Here is a 16,637-nt window from a genome sequence, read left to right on the forward strand (position 1 = left end):
GGGGGAGGGAGGGGGAGGGAGGAAGGACTTGAGAAGAATTTAAAAATAAATAAATAAAAAGGCATTTTCAATTCTGTGAAAACTTCCTGGTTTATTTCCTTGATAAAGTATTTTCTTGATAAAATATTTCCTTGTTTTCCTGTTATATATTTCTGGAATTCTTATTTCTTGGGTATTGGGCCTCCTGGACAGATCCTTGATATTTTTCTCTTACATCTCTTTCTTTGTTTTTTATGCTTTGTGTTCTGAGAGATTACTTCAGTTTTGTATTCTATTCTTTCTATTACGGTTTTCATTTCTGCTACCATTTAAAAAATTTTCAAGGGTCTTCTTTTCTTTTTTCTTTTTCTTTTTTTTTTTTTTGCGGTACGCGGGCCTCTCACTGTTGTGGCCTCTCGCGTTGCGGAGCACAGGCTCCGGAGGCGCAGGCTCAGCGGCCATGGCTCACGGGCCCAGCCACTTCGCGGCATGTGGGATCTTCCCGGACCGGGGCACGAACACGTGTCCCCTGCATCGGCAGGCGGACTCTCAACCACTGCACCGGAAGTGGTGCGAAAAGAAGGGAAGCCCTTCTTTTCTTTTTTATATATAGTATTCATTTCTCATTTCATGAAGCAATATTTTTTTCCTATCACTGAGGATATTAATTTTAGGGGGGCATTTTTATTCTTTGCCATTGTTTATCCTTTTAGTTGCTTTTTTCTGTCTATTTTGATGTCTTGTTTCACATTAGAGGCTTCCCTCAAGACCTGGTAACCCTTTTGCTTTCTGCTTTTATTTACAAGTAGGACAACGGAAAAGTGAATTGGAACTCTGTGCATGTGTGTGGTGGGCATGTCAACTGTGGGATTTGCTGAAGGGTGATATGGCTAGGCTGTTACCTTGAAGAACCCCTAGGATAAATTACTTTCTAGGTCTTTATGTGGTGGGGTCAGATTTGCCAAAAAAAACCAAAAAAGGCACAATTGGTCTTTGCTTGGAGATTATTATCCCGACTGCAAGGTTCTGGGGATCCTGCTGGGGGAAAAGGCTAGGGGTCTCAACATTGATTTTTTAAACTCATCTAATCACCCAGTGTTAAATATGGTACATCTGCCTGCAACTGTGCCTGTGACTGTATCTCCCAAGGCAGACACCCTCTCTGTTTTTCCCTTTTCATAAAATAAACCTTTAGCTTCTAGTCTTTTCTCAGGATGGGAGGTAGTACAGAAGCCTACTGTGTAGATTGTAGAGGGGGTCTGGGTGTGTAACTGCTTCTTAAACAGACTGTGGAAGTCTTGTTCCATCTTCACTCCTACTTACAGAGTATCCTACTTGTACTGATTCCTGAATCTTTTATAGGATCTGTTGTATAAATTGGGTTGCTTCCAAGTTTAGGGTTAAGTTTCCTTAGATATGTGTGGGTTTTTAAAAATTAAGTAATTAATTTATTTATCTTTGGCTGCATTGGGTCTTCGTTGCTGTGCACGGGCTTTCTTTAGTTGCAGAGATTGGGGGATACTCTTCTTTGCACTGCACAGGCTTCTCATTGCTGTGGCTTCTCTTGTTGTGCAACACAGGCTCTAGGCTTGTGGGCTTCAGCAGTTGTGGCACACAGGCTTAGTTGCTCCACGGCATGTGGGATCTTCCTGGTCCAGGGCTCGAACCCGTGTCCCCTGCATTGGCAGGTGGATTCTTAACCACTGCACCACCAGGGAAATCCTTCCTTAGGTATGTTAATTCAGTTATTTATTCATCGACTTTCTAATTCCGAAAATTGTTTTCTCCTCTTTTATTCTCTTTATCCTTATGGGATTGATTTTTTTAAAAATTCACTTTATTATCACTTTGAGTAGGGAGTGGAAGCTAATGTGTGTTTTCAGCCCACCATCTTTAACCGTCACTCTTCAGAATAGTCTTCTTATAGGTACTGATCCATTTTATTGCCATGTTCTGTTAAGCATCCACAGTTTTGTGGTGTCTCTAAGAGAAAGGAAATTATATCACTGTGTTAAACTACTTAATGGTTTTTGAGTTCTTTGTTACTGCGATGTATTAGTAGGTAGTGAGTCTAAGAGTGCTTTTCCACCAAACAGAGTTCAATAACTCTAATATTTATAAAAGTACAGATTAATGTAAATTTGAGCTGCAAGGAGCTTTTATTTATTATTATCAGTCCTCACTGATATTCCAGATTATTCAGGTTATGCTTCTAGAGTGTGCTTTAGCAAATCTCATTTAAACTTTAATTCCTTTGACCTGAATTATTCATTGGTTAAAATTTATCTCCAAATCAGGAATTATCTCAGTTTTATTAAAAAACAAAAAAGCAACAAACAAAAACCAGTTAGCTGCATTTGAAATTAGATTTATAGGAGAAAAATGATTTATAACTTTTGTATTCATGTTTCTAATATATTCCTCCAGTTCCAGTAATAAAAGAAATGGCTTTTCCTGTTTTCCAGGACACTTTATCAGTTTTTATAGGCATTAACATGGGCTTCTTCTTTTCGTAAAACTATTAATTTAATGCATTGACTTTCTTATAAATGCCGTGGTTTTGAACTTTAATATAAATTATTGTACAAATATGAACAAAGCTTTCTATTAGAGTTACTATTTAATAGAAAAAGAATAAACCGTAGAATACAAACTGTAGATGTTATTTTTGTTGTTGTTTTTTTGTGGTACACGAGCCTCTCACTGTTGTGGCCTCTCCCGTTGCGGAGCACAGGCTCCGGACGCACAGGCTCAGCGGCCATGGCTCATGGGCCTAGCCGCTCTGCGGCATGTGGGATCTTCCCGGACCGGGGCACGAACCCGTGTCCCCTGCACCGGCAGGCGGACTCTCAACCACTGCACCACCAGGGAAGCCCTGTAGATGTTTTTAATTGAATAAAAGACCTATACTTATCATCCTAACATCTGTGCGTTTTTATCCAAAACAATACATCTAAAGGATTAGAAAATAAATGTGGAGCTCTTAGAAGATTTCAGGAGAAAACGAATGTTCTCATGATAGCCTGAGAGAAGGGAGACAGACTAGGGCAGGAGTTCTTTTTCTGGGTTTATGAGGTTTTAGCACTTCCCTGAATTCCTGTATGCAAAATATTATGTCTCTAGAGAGAAGGTTCATAATGTCTTTCAGATTATCAGAGGCTCAAAATAGATTAAGAACTAGAGGTAAAAAGGTCAGTAAAGAAAAAATTGTATACATTTTTAAGAACATTACAGGAGGTATTTCCATCTTATGTACTTAGCTACAACTCTGCATGTATAGTATGTACTATGCTTCTGTATCTATTATGACAGGGCCTATTTGTATAAGGTCAGAATATAAATTTAGTAAATGTTGTCAAAATGTTTGCTTTTACTTTACCGTTTTTGACCTGGAGTCCTTTATCAGTTTAGCTCAACAAACTTTTGTTGAGGATGTGTTCTGACCTAGGCCTTCTGCTAGGTTCTGGAGATGCAGTGATGGCTTGAAACAGTCCTTGCCTTTGAGAATCTCATGGCGCATTGTAAAATAGAGACACATTTTAGTGTTCTGTGTGAACATGGAGAAGGCATCCTTAACATAGCTCAGGATATCAGTGAAGCTTCCTGAGGAAAAATGACCCTTGAATTAATTCTCTAGGGATGACTGGTAAGAAAAAGAAAGTTCAGTTAAGTGTATGAGATAAGGATGAGTAGGCTCCATCTGATTTTAACTTTGTCTTTTTTTCCTAGTCAGGCTGGCTTTATTGTAAGAGTTTAATTTCAAAGCATTTAGACCAGTAAAACTGCTGTGTCACTGAGTTGATACCTATTGTGTTACTGCTTCATATTTGCAGGCAAATGATGGACTATAGGAGTTGTAGGTGAATCTTTGCTCTACTGTTAACTTGAGATCTGTATCTGATGTAAAGATTGTTCCATTACTGTCAAGACTGCAGACTTGATCTTTTGTTGCGCTCTTTATAATGAGCTGTGGTTTTGAAATAGATGCCAGGGAAATTCTCCACTTTGGTGGAAAAAAAAATCCTATTACTACAAGGAAGTGCTTATTAGTTTTTAAAGTATAGTTAAATTGCTCTAAACTATGGGAGGAAACCGCAACCTATTTAGTTATTACAAATAACTAAATAAAACGAAAAATAAGAGCTACCTCCTCCCTCCCCTCCCCTCCCCCAATGGGAGGAGTAGGCTTGCTTTGACTGAGATGTCTTGCTTTGATTGACCTATTTATTTATTTAACTTTCTTTTTTTTTTGCGTTCCACACAAATTTTATTTACACAATCCATGTGAGATTTCTGAACCTGTGCCAAAAGAGGCAAGATAAGGCCTTTTCTCTCAGGCCTGTTACTGAAATGTAAATTAACACAAATGCAAATCAAACTTACTCATTGTTGACAAGTAACTCTTAGTCCCTATTTTAGTATAATCATCACATGGGGGAAGAAAAAAACTTCCTAAGATGCTCAGCCTCAAACGGCAGTCAGTGGGTGTCAGCATCCCCCTCAGAGGTGCTGTGCCACCCTGGAAAAAATGCCTTCGGGCTCCTTCCCATCCCGCAAGGCAGCAGCAAATCCTTCCTGTCGCCTCCTTTTGGCCAAAGCAGCCAAAGATTTAAGTCTCTGGTTCGTAGATGGCTAGATCTGCAAGTACTTGCCTGTTGAGCTCCACCTGGCACTTAAGTTGAGGATGAATGCTGGATACTTCAGGCCGTGTTCCTGGGAAGCAGCTGTAACTCGACTGATCCAGAGCGTCCGCAGGTTCCTCTTCTTCAGCCTGCGGGCTCGGGTGCACTGCACGAACGCTCGCGTCACAGCCCTGATGGCCAGCCGGTAGCACCGATTCTTCCTCTCCCGGAAGTGCCGCGCGTGCTTCAGCACCTCTTGGACCCGCCAGTAGCTGTCGGTGATGCGGTTCCGCAGCCAGAGCTGCGCCGTGAGGAAGACCATGGCGCCAGCAGCCCGCGCCTCTGCTCACCAAGGTGAGCGTCGCACCGCCGCCGCCACCCCTCCCCAGCGATTCCGGGTCAGCTAACTTTTTATTTTATATTGGAGTATAGCCGATTAACAACGTTGTGATAGTTTCAGGTGCACAGCAAAGGGACTCAGCCATACATAGCATGTATCCATTCTCCCCCAAACTCCCCTCCCATCCAGGCTGCCATATAACATTGAGCAGAGTTCCCTGTGCTATACAGTAGGTCCTTGTTGGTTATCCATTTAAAATATATTAGTGTGTACGTGTCGATCCCAAACTTCCTGACTATCCCTTCCCCTTATCTTTCCCCCCTGGTAACCATAAGTTCATTCTCTAAGTCTGTGAGTCTGTTTCTGTTTTGTAAATAGGTTCATTTGTATCATTTCTTTTTAGATTCCACATCATACAGTATTTGTCTTTTTCTGTCTGACTTACTTCACTCAGTATGACAATCTCTCTCTCGGTCCATCTGTGTTGCTGCAAATGACATTATTTTATTCTTTTTAATGGCTGAGTAATATTCCATTGTATGTATATATATATATATATGTGTATATATATATATATATATATATATATATATATACCACATCTTTATCCATTCCTCTGTTGAAGGACATTTAAGTTGCTTCCATATCTTGGCTATTGTAAACAGTGCTGCAGTGAACATTGGGGTGCATGTATCCTTTCGGGCCATGCTTTTCTCTGAATATATGCCCAGGAGTGGGATTGCAGGGTCATATGGTAGCTCTATTTTTAGCTTTTTAAGGAACTTCCATACTGTTTCCATAGTGGCTGTACCAATTTACATTCCCAGCAACAGTGTATAAGGGTTCCCTTCTCTCCATACCCTCTCTAGCATTTATTGTGTGTGGATTTTTTGATGATAGCCATTTTGACTGGTGTGAGGTGATATCTCATTGTAGTTTTGATTTGCATTCCTCTGATAATTAGCGATGTTTAGCATCTTTTCATGTGCCTCTTGGCCATCTGTATTTCTTCTTTGGAGAAATGTCTGTTTAGGTCTTCTGCCCATTATTTGATTGGGTTGTTTGTTTTGATGGTATTAAGCCTCATGAGCTGTTTGTAAATTTTGGAGACTAATCCCTTGTTGGTCACATCATTTGCAAATATTTTCTCTCAATCTGTGGGTTGTCTTTTCATTTTGTTTATGATTTCCTTTGCTGTGCAAAAGCTTTTGAGTTTAATTAGGTCCCATTTGTTTATTTCTGTTTTTATTTCCATTATTCTGGGAGATGGATCGAAAAAGATATTGCTGCGATTTATGTCAGAGAGTGTATTGCCTATGTTTTCCTCTAGGAGTTAAAGGGCCTGAGGTTGAAAAGGAAATTTTGGTGTCAGGGTTAGGAAATCTCCCCAATCCATCTGTTACTTCTTTTGCTGTAGTTTAAAATCTTTTAGATTTGTTGCACCAAATAAAGATGATGGGTCAATCCCTTTCTTTAATACTGAGAACAGTTGCTCCTTGCAATAAGAACAAGATTTTTCTCTCGTTTCAGTATCATTATTTAAGATCATAAACATTTATTAGTAAACCTGTTATGTCCCAGGTTCTTTGTTAGATTCTCGGGATTCAAGGATGACCAAGACATGATCCATATTCTTGAGTAACTCACAGTCTAGTGAGAGAGAGAAAGAAAAATGAAAGCAAGTAAGCATGAGGAGGTACTGTTTTAATCTGACCCTTTATGGATTAGTAGAAGTATGGCAGGGAGATTGCTATGGTCTGAATGTGTCCTCCCAGATTCATAAGTTGAAATCTTAATGTGCAATGTGATGGTCTTTAGGAGGTGAGGCATCTGAGAGGTGATTAGGTCTTCAGGGTTCCACCCTCATTACTGGGGTTAGTGCCTTTAGGAAAAAGATCCCGTAGAGCTCCCTAATCCCTTCCACCATATGAGGAGGTAGTGAGAAGTGGCCAGTCAGAAACCTGGAAGAGGGCCTGACAATGCTGACACCCTGATCTTGGACTTCTGGCCATCAAAACTGTGAGAAATAAATTTTTGTGGTTTATAAGCCACCCAGTCTGTGGTATTTTGTTATAGTAGACTAAATGGACTAAGACAGGGATAAAGTGATGATTATCTATATGTGTGTGTATATGTATACGTATAAATGCATATACATATAGTCCTTCATTCATTGAGCATTTTTAAGCTGTCATTTCCTATACTGCGCATTTGCTGTGTGAGAGCTACCTTAAAACTAAGCTGCTTTAGGGGCTTCCCTGGTGGTCCAGTGGTAAAGGATCCGCCTTCCAATTGCAGGGGACGCGGGTTCGATCCCTGGTCGGGGAACTAAGATCCCACATGCCATGGGGCAACTAAGCCCACGTGCCATGACTACTGAGCTCCTGCGCCACAACTAGAGAGCCTTCATGCCGCAAAGTGCAGAGCCCATGTGCTTTGGAGCCTGCGCTCCACAACTGCAGAGCCCATGCACCCTGGGACCCACGTGTCGCAACTAGAGAGAGAAAACCCGCACGCCACAACTAGACAGAAGCCCGACACTGCAACAAAGAACCCACATGCTGCAATGAAAGATCCCGCATGCCTCAACGAAGACCTCGCAGGCCGCAGCTAAGACCTGACACAGCCAAAAAAATAATAAAATAAATAAATGTTTAAAAAAAGAATGTAAAAACTTATTTTAAAAAATTAAGCTGCTTTAAATGTATTCATTCATTTAATTGTCGTAGTGGTCCTGCAAAATTGGTGATGTCATGTCCAGTGTTTAATTGTAGCTTGGAGAAGTTATATGATTTATCTAAGATTTCACAGCTAGTAAGTTACGAAGACAGGATCTGAAACTGGGTCTTTACTCCAAATCCTTTGCCCTTTCCTCTTCTGTATCCCAGATACCATATTGAGCAGTGTAGTTAGAAAAAGGAAGAGGCCACAGCCTCCTATTTAAAAGAGCTATCTGAAAGAGAACAAACACATAGATATGTTACAGGTGTTTTAAGCTACAAGGAGACAGAAGAGAGGATGGAGAGTTTTTCATGGAAGGTTAGGAAAAGTTTTTATAAAAGAAGTGATGTTCAAGCTCCCTGGGTGTTTCTTGGTTGAAATATCAGTATATTTGGAATTACTGCCAACTCAGTTGCAGGTTGATGCTCATTCTGAGCTCTGCATATGCAAGTTTTGGTTTCTTCCTTCTAACAGTCCAGCGCATTGTAGAGGATTCAGAAAATGCAGTTACTGCTGTTGCATGGAAATCACCTAGATATTCAAATATGGGCACTTCCTAAAATCTCCTGTGGTTTTAGTACCTATTTACTGAATAATGAATTCAGTTCTGGGCAAAGGAAATTGTAGTCTGTATACAACTTAGAAGCTCAGAGTGTGATTGGAGATGAGTGATTAAACTTTAGTGTCTTCATCTATAGCTAAAATTATGCCTCACATAACTTCACAGATGTAGAAACTAATTGGCCTTTGCTTGTGGAGTGCTTTTTATTTTCTAAGGATTAGATTATAAAATTTTACGGGGTATTAAATAAATAGTGAATTGACCAACCCTCTACCTGTTCTTGCATGAAGTCATGGAGTTACACTTTATACAATTGAAGTGTTAGGAATATGCTGAAAATTGAGAGGTAACGCAGTTAGCAGTTTAATATACTTGTGCAGTGATCCCCAATGTGTGCTAAGGAGCAAGATGTTAACATGTGGAAGAAAAGTTTCCATGACTAAAGATGTTTGGGAAGCCCTGAGCTAAACCATAAGCAATTTTCTTTAGTATAGGACTTCTCATAGCTTATAAAATACTTGTTTTAATAATATACTAGTGCATCTTTTGGCACTGTGCTAACCAGTGAGGATGCCAAGAGTATTAGTTACCTTCAGTCTTATTTTTCCTCTGAGCCTGAGACGTGTAGGTACAATTGCCTGCCTAACTTAACCATTTGGATGTCTAATAGGTATCTCAATTTGTGCAAAATCCATCTCCCCAGACCTATCTCAATAAATGGCTCATTTTCTACCTGCTTGATACTAAAAACCTAGGAGTCTTTCTTGATGGTCTTTTCTTCACCACTCTCCACAAATTCTGAAATCTAAAGTGAGTCCTTTTGGTTCTACCTACAAATATTGGAATCTGGCTTCATCTTTCTGTCCCTGTTTGTCCAAGCAATCATTCTTTCATTCTTTCTTCTTTGTAGTTTCTTAACTGGCTTCTCTGTTTCTACTTTTGCCCTCCTCGCAGTCCATTCTGTACATGGCAGCTAGAATGATCTTTTTTAGACCATTAAATTGTCATGTTATACTTCCATTTTTTTTTAGTCTGCAAAGTCTTCACATTTATACTTAAAATGATAATCTAAATTCCATACTTTGGTCTCTAAAGTCTTAGCTAGTGTGGTTCTACAAGACTCTGATTTCTTATACCACTGTCGCCATCATTCGTGCTGCCTTCATCACCATTACCTTCTTAACCCCTCTTCCTTGAAAAAGTCACTTTTGTGCTAGTTTATCCTGTAAGACTGGAATGCTCTTCCTTCTTCCCCAGATCATCCCATGGCTGACCCTTCTTCTTGTCTTTCTGGCCTTAGGGAGGCCTTCTCTAACTACCTAACCTAATATAGTGCCTTGTCATATCACATTATTTGTCACATCATTCTGTTATTTTCATCGTAGCACTTACCACTACCCAGTAGTGTTTTGTTGGTTTTACTTTTTCTTCTACCTCCTCTCCCCACCATGAAAGTAGAGATTCTCTTGTTCAGTGCTGTGTCCCAGGGCTTAGACCAGTGCTACTTAGAATATAGTAGGTGGTCAGAATATGCTAGTTGGATGAAGGAATGCAAGAGTGAATAAATGGATGAAAGAAACTGACTTATTGAACTGGTGAGGAATGTTATTGGGAGGCTCCTTTTTTTTTTTTAATAGTAAAGGTTTTTCTTTAAACATTTAAAAAAGTTGAGCTGTTATTCACATACTATAAAATTCTTCCTTAAAAGTATACAGTTCAGGACTTCTCTGGTGGTCGAGTGGTTAAGACTCTGCACTTCCACTAGAGGGGGCACAGGTTCAATCCCTGGTTGGGGAGCATGCTGCGTGTTGCGGCCAAAAAAAAAAGTATACAATTCAGTGGGTTTAGTATATTCACAAAGTTGTGCAACCATCACAACTAATTCCAGAATATTTTCATCACACCCAACAGAAACCTTTGTATCATTAGTAGTCATTCTCCATTTCTTCTTCTCCAGCCCCTGGCAACCACTAGTCTCCTTTCTGTCTCAGTGGATTTGTCTATTCTGGACATTTCATATGAATGGGATCATAAAATATGTGATACTTCATATTTTGTGTCTGAATTTTTTTCTCAGCATAATAATATTGTCAAGATTCACCCATGTTATAACATGTTATCAGTACTTAACTCTTTTTTTATGGATGGATAATATTCCATTGTTTGAATATACCATATTTTATTTATCTATGCATCAGTTGATGGACTTCTGGGCTGCTCACACTTTTTGGCTTTTATGAATAATGGTGCTGTGTACATTAATATACAAGTTTTTGTGGACATAAATTTCAGTTTTCTTGGGAATATACCTAATCATCTCTCCTCCCCTCCCCTGACCCCCTGGCAAGCACTGATTATTTTACTGTCTCTAAAGCTTTTCCAGAGTGCCTTGTATTTGGAATCATATACTATGTAGCCTTTTCAGTCTGACTTTCTTCACTTAACAATATTCAATTAAGGCTTCTTCATGGTTTTGTTTTTTTTATTTTTTTGTGGCTTCATAGCTTGTCTCTTTTTAATCTCTGATCATAATATTCCATTTTATGGATGTACCACAGTTTATTGATGCACCTATTGAAAGGCATCTTGGTTGCCTCCCGCTTCTGCGACTATGATCGAAGTTGCTATAAACACTCACAGGCAGGTTTTTGGGTGGGCATAGGTTTTCAGCTCAGTTGGGTAAATACCTGAGTGGGTTTGCTAGGTTTTATGGAAAGATTCTGTTTAGCTTTGTAGCAAATTGCCAAACTGTCTTCCAAAGTGGCTGTGCCATTTTGCATTTAGCATTCCTACCAGCAATGAATGTTGCTCTGCATCCTCATCAGCTTTTGGTATTGTCAGTGTTTTGGCTTGTAGCCACTTTAATAGGTGTGTAATGGTATCTCGTTTAAGTTTGCAATTCCCTGATGACAAATGATGTTGACTGTCTTTTCATATGTTTATTTGCCATCTGTTTATCTTTTTTGGTGGGGTTTGTTCATATCTTCTGCTCATTTCTTCCTTGGGTTGTTTTCTTATTGTTGAATTTTAAGAACTTTTTGTATGTTTTGGATACAAGTGCTTTATCAGATACATGGTTTGCAAAGATTTTCTCCTAGTCTGTGTGCCTTACAGTGTCTTTCACAGAACAGAATTTTTACTTTTAGTAAATTGCCTACAGAGGAACTTGCTCCTCCTGAAAGCACTGAGCTTTAGCCTAATGTTAAATACCTGCTGCCACTTGCCTACTGCTCAGAAAAAGGTCAGCAGAGGAGGGTATTGGGATTCACTTGCTCAGAGACTCTGAATCACAGTCCTATATAATTCCTGAAGAGTCTCTTATAGTCCTTTCACTCTCCTGTAGTCCAGATTCTGAGCTTGAAGCACAGTGGGAACCACTCTTATGTTCACTAAGAAGGTAAGTCTTCTACTGGGCATGTTCACTGAGTCTTCTACTGGGCACGTTCTAGGCTAGGTTTTTTTCAGACTTTCACTGTCACTGTATCTCATCAACTTTTTAATCTTACCAGATTTCCTCGATTTCTGATCTTTTCTTAGCCTTCTTTCTTGCTTTCCAGAAATATTGAGGGTTTCTTTTTTTTTTTTTTTTTTTACTCTCGTAACATTAACAATAACAGCAACAGCACCACCAGTGATTAGTGATTTTAAAAGGATGTAAGGTAGAAATGTAAATAGATATGTCTGTTCAGATTGCTGACTTTCTGAATCAAGATTGTATTTTTGGTACTCATAGCTTTTAGCCTTTAGCCTTTGACTTTATTATGTCTAGAACACATTCTACTTGATTTTGACAGTTTCTAACATTTTTGGCTGGTGCATATGTGTGTTTCTGAAAGTACAAATGTGTTTAGCAACCTTTTAGGGGAAATTACTCTCGTGAAATTATATTTTTCCTTAATGGCAGTACTAAATATTCATATAAATTAGAAGAGGTGTGAAGAGAGGAAATGGAATTAGGTACTTTGAAGATTGTTTTTAAAAATGTACCTACTAATGACACTCTCAGTACAAATTAGCCTTGTGTTGTTTCATAAGTGACTTGATTAAACTTTGGTGATAGAGGAAGAAAATAGAAATAATTGGATAGAAAATAAAGGTAAGCATCATGTAGTGTTGGGTAGTGGATAAAAGAATGGGCTTTAAATATTTAAATCCTAGATATAAATTCTGGTTCCTACCTTACCAATATTATAAGCTTGAGCAAATTATTTAAGTACTTTAAGTCTCAGTTTTGTTACCCATGAAGTAAAGAAAGTATAGCATGTACATCATAGAGTTATGAAGATTAAATGGGATATTGCATGTAAAATACTTAAGAGTACAAGGCCTGCAGTAAATATTAGTTAATATTAATCATCATCATTACTATCCTAGGGTAGGAGTTCTCAGCCTGAAGTTGACTGAAACTATCAATTAACAAGTATTTATCAAGTATCTGATCTCTAGTATTGGATTTAGACCTATAGAAGGAGCTACTGTTGTGAATATCAGGTTGGTACCTAGAGGTGGAACAAAGTGAGCTGATATTAGTGGAGTCCTTACCACAGGGTTCAATAGTAAGGTAGATGTTATTATTCCAAGCTGAGGCTTAGTAATGTTAAGTAACTTGAAGATAATGGACTGTTTTTGAGTCCCACTTCTGCCATTTAATTTAGCTAGGTGGTCAGAGTAAGTCACTTAACTTTGAAGGTATGGTGTTATTGACACAAATAAGTTGATGTTAATTTACTTCTAATTTTGAATATATTGACTTGTCCTTCAGTGTCAAAATATACACATCTGTATTCTTCTAACCCTTACTAGTGCCCCTGTTTTGAGTTCTCTGTAAATCCGCCCCCCTAATTCCTTCAGCCTTAGGATTCTCCAGTCCAACTTAGAAAATATCAATTTTGTTGATAGTTGGATTGAACAATAAAGGGTTAAAATGGAGGGTAATGATGGGTGTGACTGTGTTGAGATAGTAAGAAATGGTTTATGAGAATAAATGTAGGTGTCACAGTGGGGACTAATCTATTTAGGGTCTCAAAGAGGAAATAAATGATGCTTTTGAAATTTACAAAAGGTGATCAAATTCGTTAACTAATTATAAGCGATCTGTGTTCGGTTTTCCCTTTAGACTCAGTTATTTACCTGTCAAGCCATCTTGTCTTGCTCTAGAAATTGATTGTCCTTCAAATATGAGTAAGAGGACTAGAATAAACAAACCTGACTCCTGGATGTTTGTTTGGAAAGAAAAGACCTCAGCGTAATGCTGTGAATTGTCAGTCACATTTACATTCTAATCAGAAAGCTCTAAACTCTCGTACAGCTATGATGCCCTGTTGGGAGCTGTACAAGAGAAACTAGCAATTGAATCCCTATCCTCTAAGACCAAAAAAGTATATAGCTACTCTCATACATTGTTAATGGGTTTTAAAAGGGTACAACTTATTTGGGGGGAAAAAATAGACCTTATATAAAAATTTAAAATGTATGTGCTGTTTAGCGCAGCAATTTTATCTCTACGAATTTATCTTTCATAATATGAGGATAGTTACTGCAGCATTGTTTTTTTTGTTTTGTTTTGTTTTTTATAGTTTAAAATGCTCTTGGAATCTTAGTGTTTTGTTTTTTTTTTAAACTTATTTATTTATTTTTGGCTGCGCTGGGTCTTAGTTGCAGCACACGGGATCTTAGTTGCGGCATGCATGTGGGATCTAGTTCCCCCACCAGGGATTGAACCCGCGCCCCCTGCGTTGGGAGTGCGGAGTTTTACCCACTGGACCACGAGGGAAGTCCCTGTGGCATTGTTTGAAGTTACAAATAACTGGAAACAACCTAAACGTTTATCAGTAGGTGATTGATTGAAAATATTATATACCTATATAAGGAAATATTATTCGGTCTTTAAAAAGAATAAAGTAGATCTACTTCTACCTTAATACAGCACAATATTCTAGATATATTAAGTGAAAAACATTATTTAGTATACTATAGTACGCAAGAACTGTATAAAACAGGCACAGTCATTCTTATGCTTGTATAGACATAGACTCTCTGGAAGGATACACAAGATATTTCTTCTGAGATTCTTCTGATACAGAAATTTCTTCTGAGGGGGTGGGGTGGGTGGGAGGGCTACATACTTTCTGTTATTGAAAATGTTTTTGAATATTTGCATCAAATGTCTTAGCCTGTCATGTGAGATATATTTGCATTTGGCCACATACATTGTTACCTTGAGAACTTGCACTCATTGATGAGGATTTTTGTGTACATGCTTTGGTACTTGTACTTTTGAACTTGAGGACTCTCTTAATCTTTTGACATGGGAATAAGGACCAGTATTGAACCACGACCCCTTCCAGGGTAGGGTGCATCCTGGTTGAAGTTTCAGGTAGTTGAAGAAAAACTGAATATAGTTTTAAAAAAGAACATTTAAAAAATCAGAATACTGAAATGCTTAATTATTCTGCCTGAATAAAGCAGAAGGGTCAGAAAGAAGGGGAATTTGATGGAGGACTTGAAAGCATTTTGGAAGTATGAATGTACGTGGAAATGAGGAACCGAGGAGGGAGTCCTCAGGGAACTAAAAACATTTTATAAACATTATCTCATCTCTAAATTATACCCTTTTGTAAAAAGTTATTTTCCAGACTTTCAAAAAAGAAAGTAAAGAAGTTGAAACCCAGATGATAATTTGTGGTTTCCTAAGTAACATAAGAAGAAAATAGCAAAGTGAGGACTAGCGCCTTGTTTTCTTGATTTCCCGCCCAGCCCCACCATTATTCTGAGATCACCTGAACCGTGACGTGGGAATAGCACCAAAAACCAAACCAAAACATTTAAAAAATTCTGTTTGGAACTTGATGTGTAAGAGCATTTGTTTCCAAAGTAAGGTTATATTTTCCCCAGTCTAGGAGACAAGGATGGGAATAGGGGTTGAATACAGCTTTGTACATTGCACTACCATTTCTTTTTTTTTTTACTATGAGTCATTCTGGTTCAGAAAAAGGAAGGACACTAACATTTGCACAGCATTTTACAGCTTTAGAAACTTTTTTCACCTTTATTATTTTCTCATTTTGCAGCTCTTTATGATACAGGTAGTGGTAATGTTTTGTTATTGTTATTAGGCTTTCGCTATTAAAGAAAAAATAGGCTCGAGAAAGTTGGGTAATTTGCTTGACACAGCTGATAAGTGTCAAAACTGGCCTTTACAAAATCAGACTCAGATTTTTTTTTTTTTTTCTTTCTACCCAAGTATTAGGTCTTTGAGGTATATTTGTTTAGCTTTGTGGAAGACCAATTCTGGGTGGGTCATCAATCAAGAAAACATTTGGAAACCTAAAACTTCAAGGGACAGTGGTTGAATAAATAGGTGGTTTAGGGGAGCATGGGAGGCTCTGATCCTCCTGCATGCAAGCACAGCTGATGTGCTTGTTGTTCTCATGTACTCTGCCAGCCCTTTTCAGAGCAGCTTGTCACCTCAGTTGCTGCACCAGTCTCAGCAGTGGGCTAATTAAAGCGAATGTACTTAACACTAGGCCTGAAGACATGCACCAGATTGATGTTAGGAGAGCTATTTTTGTAGTTAATCATACATAAATTAGTAAAATGTCTTTTTGTAAAAAATATTGGTGAAGTTTATTTCTCACACTAAATTTTGGTAAAGGATGAGAAGCAGCAGGAAAATGAAATAAGCTTCCAGCTTGGTAGGCATAATGACCTTTTCTACATTTTCACATTTTAGAGATGCTGGGAGAGAATTTGGCATTTAATACATTATCTGATTAAACTGAAGAAGAGTTTCCACACTCTAGTGTGGGTCCAGACCCTGTGTCTAATATTGACTTTGGGGTTTACTCTGAGTGCAGTGGAAAGCCACTGAGTGGCTTTAAGCAGAGGAGTAACATCATCTGATTAGTGTTTGTAAAGAGATCCTGGGCTGTTGAGTAGAGATATCTGGCAGGGAGAGGGACCAAGGTTAGAGTTGAGGAGCATCACTTTACTCTAAATAAACACCTGAAAGACTTACATGTAAATGAGAATACCATTATCTTAAAGTGAAAACTACCTGCCATTTGAATTGGATATTTGGGTTGACTGGTAAGTAGATTCTTAGTTTCTCTCAGGATTCTCAATATTTTTTGAAAACTCCTCAGGTGATTATAAAATGCAGCCAGGGTTAAGAACTACTGCTTTATCTTGGGGAAAAAAGGAGAGATCTTGGGGGTAAGCTTGGGAGAAGTGTTAAAAGTGAAAAGCTTTGGAGAGCTTGGAAAGTATAACTGTTGTTTATCTGTTTTCTTTGGAATTTAATTTTCAAATTCGTATGTTCAAATGTCTGAATGTTAACGGTAGTATGAATTTAGTAACATTAAACTTTAGATAATTCCTACTTATCCAGCCTCTTCTAATTCATTCTTTCCCT

The 16,637-nt window shown here is 38.4% G+C and overlaps 1 protein-coding gene and 1 pseudogene across 1 annotated transcript in view; one reads left to right on the plus strand and one right to left on the minus strand.

Annotated features, from left to right (window-relative positions):
* Positions 1 to 16,637, plus strand: part of MOB1B (MOB kinase activator 1B) — a 54,779-nt gene that overhangs the window by 19,513 nt on the left and 18,629 nt on the right. The gene's annotated exons all lie outside the window — the stretch shown is intronic.
* On the minus strand, positions 4,480 to 4,923 carry LOC103070769 (39S ribosomal protein L20, mitochondrial pseudogene; annotated as a pseudogene).

The sequence above is a fragment of the Lipotes vexillifer genome, unplaced genomic scaffold (assembly GCF_000442215.2).
Source record: "Lipotes vexillifer unplaced genomic scaffold, Lipotes_vexillifer_v1.1 scaffold933, whole genome shotgun sequence".
Lineage (NCBI taxonomy): Eukaryota > Metazoa > Chordata > Mammalia > Artiodactyla > Lipotidae > Lipotes > Lipotes vexillifer.